We start from the raw sequence: 5,574 nt of genomic DNA on the forward strand, positions 1-5,574 counted from the left end.
TTGTAGGAGCGTAGTAAACCGCATGTTGTTTAAAGCAACATGGCCCGGTTTATGCTAATGCATGCTTTGGTGTGTAGCCCTATGTCTAATTCGATGAGATTAAGCGCGAGCACGCATTACGAGGAGTGACCCAAGGCCGTGGGTCATGTGAGCCGTGGGCCACCCCTCATGTGCACGGTTTTCTAGGCCAAACGGCCGTGTGTGTCATGTATTGCGTTGTATGTAGCAATTGTATTTAGATCGAGTTGTATCTTTAATTTGTTGTTGCGTCGGCATGAAATGCCTGGTTTGTAATAGGTAGATCCCAACGGCTCCCCCATTCCCCTTAAGCCTTGTTTGCTTTGTATGTTGTTAGATCAATCAACCCACATGCTAAATTACAACTTTGACAAAGTTAGTTTAGTTGCATCTAAAACGACATAGAAATTGTTGTCACATGATAGGGTTAAAACAACGTTTGCATATCATACATCGTAGTAGCTATGACCTTGTTTGAAATCCGACACTTGACTTAGTAGAGGCCGTTATCGACGGGTGGGGTTGGGTGTCCTTATGGGCTTCCCAACACGTACCCCCACCCCTTACTCAAGATCTATGGTTTGTGGATCCGTCTAAATACCATTGGATTACGAGAGTCATTCAAATCGAGTGATATAGGGTACAAGTCTTTATCTTTAATCACTCGTAGTCGATTGGCTTTATGCTTTTCGATGAAAGGTGTAAAGTTGACTTGAACGGTTCCAAGTTCCCAAAAAACTTGGTGGCGACTCTAATATGTCTTAATTCGATTCGAAAGAACCTCGAGTCGATTATGCCTGGTGTGGATCCCGCGGACGCAGTTCCCGAGGGCCTTGTCCACGATTTGGCGACTCACTGGGGAAAAGAGGACTAGTTACACTTGTGTTTCTAGGGTCTTTTCCTCCGAGGTGAAACTTGAAAAGAAAGTGTTGGAAAGTAAAACATTACTCATAGTGCTACGATTCATGCATAAACCCTTAAGGACTTGCCCGGGCCGTCCCAGCGTTTCTTCGTGATGCGTGGGGGGGCGACGTCCCACTATGCCAGGAAGCTGCACATTGCTCGCTTCCACTTCGCCTCGCGTGGTTCTTGATGGTGGGGACGATCTTCTAGGTACTTTACCTTAAGACAACTTGCTCTATAAGACCGCAAAAGGATGGAGGGCATAGACCTTCTCGTAGAAGACTTGCCGAGACTTAGAGATGTCTAGGAGCATACATCCTTACAACATGAGAATGACAATGTGCAATTTGTTTTCCCAAGTCTTTTTTTCGAAAATTCCCATGTCCTTTTCAAAACCGAACTTTTGAACAACCTATTTCCAAACTAGCATGGTTTTAAAAAACGCGGAATGCTGTCCAAATAGGACTAGAATTTTCGGCCCAAAAATGAGCTTTTATAGCCGGCATGCTGCCCATTTCAAATCTCATTTTCAAATCAATCCTTCGTTTTTTCCAAATCCGATCCAAAATGTTTCTCGAACCTCAACCAAGCATGAAATGCGTCGAGTCGTGTCCGGGTCCTGGCCGTGTTAGGCTAGACGTTTTTTCATTCCAAGAGTCTAGAACACGACCTTGTTGGGTCACCCAAGCTCACCTCTTGGGCTTCGAGTCATGTTGGTCGACCTTTTGGTCTAGGATAGTCCACAAAAACGCCCAAGCTAGGCCATTTAGGGCGTTTTCACCCGAACCTATGGGCTATGTTAGTCCAATCACGGTTTGGCCACACCGAGTCCGGTTTATAACCGATTTATGACAGTTTGAGTCATGTCGTTTTGTCAAGTCTAAAATGAACCAAGGTCTAGATCCAACCGTAAGTCGAACCTCTGGTTAGTCAATCTCAAGTCGAGTCTTTGTTTGAGTCAAGTTGGGGTCGTGTCCTTAAGTGTGCAGGGGCTCTTACTTTAAATATTGACTCAATACGGGGTTTTCTTGTAGAAAGGCCGCCAAAAACCCGACGTCAAGCAATGGAAGATGCTGTTAACAAGCTTACTGAGGCCGTGAACCTCATGATGACCCGAATGGATGCAATCGAATCTAAGCTGGGTGAAGATTCCTCTCCACCACTGACTGATCTGGAAAAACGGTTCAAGTTCATCGAAGACCGTTTGAAACTCTCCCAGGGGAAGAACATTCACTATGAGAATGCTAGGGCCTATGCCCCGGTGCAGGATAAGTTGCCCACGAACATGGTACTCACTGACATCCCAAAGTTTAAGGGCACGAGAAGATCCGTCCACCATGTTAAGGCCTACAAGGGGTACTTAGCATCGAAGGGAGTACCTGCCGACATGCTCTCTGAAATTTTTGCCCAATCTCTGGGAGAACACCCGAAGGCGTGGTTCTATAATCTTGACCTTAAGAACTTCCCTACTTTCGAAGATATCACGGTGGAGTTCTGTAAGCACTATGCTGACAACGTTGAGATTCAAACCAACATAAGGACTTTGGAAGTAATGACACAGAAGGAAAAAGAGAGCTTTACTGAATTCCTCGCAAGATGGCGCGCTGAAAGTGTGAAATTAGCCAAGAAGCCTTGTGAAGTTGAAATGGTAGATAAGTTCGTAAAGAATCTACGACCTATTTACCGCAATGCTCTGAAATACCAGAATTTTGGCTCTTTCAAAGAATTGATAAGAATCGGGATAAAGGTAGAAGATGATGTCCTAAGGGCAGAGGCTGAAAAGCCGAAAGGGTACCAAGGGGCCTCATCGTCTAAGACAAAAACCCCAACAACGACCCATATTGATGAAGCCATCAATCTCTTAGAAGGGCAATCGAAGAAGTCGCAGCGCCAAACACCTAGGGCATTCACCGATATCGGATGCACTTATACATATGCTCTCCAAAGGCTCATAGCCCAAGGAAAGCTGAAGCCTATTGGTCCAACTCCGGACCCTCCCGCTGATCAACAAGGTAAATGGTATAAACCAAATGCCCTCGTGCCTTTCATCAAGGGAAAGGCCATGATACTGAAAGGTGCTATCGACTGAAGCACGAAATTCAAGACATGATTGAGAACGGAACGCTCCCGATCCCAGCTGTTAAACCTAATAACATCACCAATCCATTTGGCGATCACTCCAACTTTGTTTCTGTCGAAGACAATGTCGATTATTCCCATCTTATCCGCCCATGTCACCGGAAAGGAGTGTTTATCGGGAATATATTTGTGGATTGTTCTGAATTCTTGCCGAACCCGAAGAATGAAATTCAAGTCGGGAGTCTTGCTCTAGAATGTTCTCCTCTCATTAACGAAGTTAATAAAGGACAATTCGATTCACCAACCTTTCATCGGGCGTAGATCCTCAGAGGACTACCTCAGGATGGAGGCAGACCATCAAAGGGATCAAGGACTAGAACCGAGCATCTAAGTTGACAACTGAACAAGGGAAAGCTCAAGACCAGATTTGAAAATTATGAGTCGGGATCTGTTTTCTTATCTTAGTCGAGTCGAGTCTAGAACTTTCTTTTCTTGAAGTTGAGTCGTTTGTTCCGCGATGTCCTAGGGTGTGTCCTAGGAATCGTTCCTTCGAGTCTGTTAAGCATTTGTCATTCCAATAAAAAAAGTTGCAGTTCGTTTCCAAATATGTCTTGTTTCCAATCCTCAATCATTCCGAAACATGATAAAACGCACAACACACTCAAAGGCATCCCTGGGGTAGAAATATGTCCCGTTTCAAAATGTAAGGTACAATAGGATACCGTGTTTGATTCCTTTACCTATTCCATGTCTGGCGGTAGAAAACCTTCATCAAAACCAGTGCTTATGATAAGCTTTTAGATGATTCTATGACAAACCCGGACTAGCTCCTTGTTTCCCCTATCAATGACGGAAGGCAAGCCTTTTCCCTATAAAATCATCCCATCTCGAAGAGAGAAGATATCAACCCGTTGTAACAAGGATTTGTTAATTCTGACCCCAAATTAGTTGGCGAAGCCCAGTTTTCAAGGTGTATCCATTTATGACTAAGAGAATGAATAGAAGACCATTTTCAAGAAGAGAAAAAAAAAAAAGATGAAAAAGAATGAAAAGATGAGAAGAAAAAAAAAAGGACGAAAAAAAAAAACAAAAGAAAAAAAATGAAAAAAGATGAAAGAAAAAGAAAAAAGAAAAAAGATGTTGAAGTTATTGCGGAACGCTTTTGGTTGAATATCGAAGTTACGGAAGCCAGAAGTCAAGTCAAGTACCCATAGTTGAAGTTCAATGGGCGAAGCCCAAAAGCGTAAGTAGTAACCTCTTTACCCTCTAAGTCCGTCCTGAGACGGTTACAAGGGGATAGTCAGGAATTTTGAGAATCATTCCGCTTGTCTTTATTACACTTGACCTTTAGGGTCCGGACATGGAAATTTGAACCCACATCATTTTTCAACCCATTTGCACTCGTGGTTCATCAAACCCGAGACACCCATTCCAACCACATCAGCAGCCATAGCCCTTGGCCTTAGCACCACAAAACAAACCTTCAGAATGATGGTTAACCATTCCAACTTGTTATTACCAAGCTCCACATCCCAAAAGATCCAAGCCTTTTACACCTAACCCCAAACACGGGATTTAACGGTACCTTACAGGCTAGAATGGGATATGACATGATACCTTAGGTGAAACCTTCGAGTGTGTACACACAATCAAAATGCCATGCTTATGCACCATGATCGAACTACGTCGGATTTGATTTCGCTCCACGCGAATACGTAGGCAGTCCTTCAAAATAAGGGATTCAATCCACTCATCAACCAAGTTGTCATCTTGTCGGTTTCTTACGGGTCTTAACCAAGTCCAAATGAAGCCACCTTTGTTTGAGTCGGTCTTAGCACTCGATGTAGGCTAGGATAAGGATATAGGTTCAGATGAGTAGTGTCAAGTCTCGGAATGAGCTTTATCTAACGGTTTAGGCAAAGATGCTGAGGCACATAGATGTGGGTTTGTGTTGGGAACAGAAAATATGAAAAACCCGCTGAAAAGAAAGAAGGCGTGGAAGAAAAATAGTAAAAGCCCGCTGAAAAGAAAGAAGGCGGTGGCAAGAAATGATGAAACTCGCTGAAAAGAAAGGAGGCGAGGAGAAGAGTGACAGAATGTTCCCAACAAGAGTGATGTGTGATGTCCAACTGTTCTCATAAAATCAGTCTGTGTTTAGTGTCTGGGCGAAGCCAACGTTGTTGCTCCGTGAGTTTAATCCACCCTGTCAATGCCAAGTGATCTTGATTCCCATATGCCCTCGGGAGCACGCCCATGTCATACGATATCTCCGTCCAAAGTCCGACGACCTTGTGATTCCCATTTGCCATCTTTTGGCGCCAGAATGCCTAATTTACATTTCTACCCCCAACAAGTCAATAATTGAATTAAAACCTGGGCACACTTACGGTTTTATTTTCCTTTTTTGTTTTACGGTAGCGGGCTACGCCCACGTTGTTTACGGGTCATACGGAGTGTCTGAGTCGTATTTCATGCTCATCCATCAAGGTTCGATTTCAAAAAATTTCAAAATTTCAAAATTCCAAAAAACGTTTTGCGAATTATGGATAGATGATCCAAGTAGTGGAATCTTTT

This window comes from Silene latifolia, chromosome 3, assembly GCF_048544455.1.
Source record: "Silene latifolia isolate original U9 population chromosome 3, ASM4854445v1, whole genome shotgun sequence".
Lineage (NCBI taxonomy): Eukaryota > Viridiplantae > Streptophyta > Magnoliopsida > Caryophyllales > Caryophyllaceae > Silene > Silene latifolia.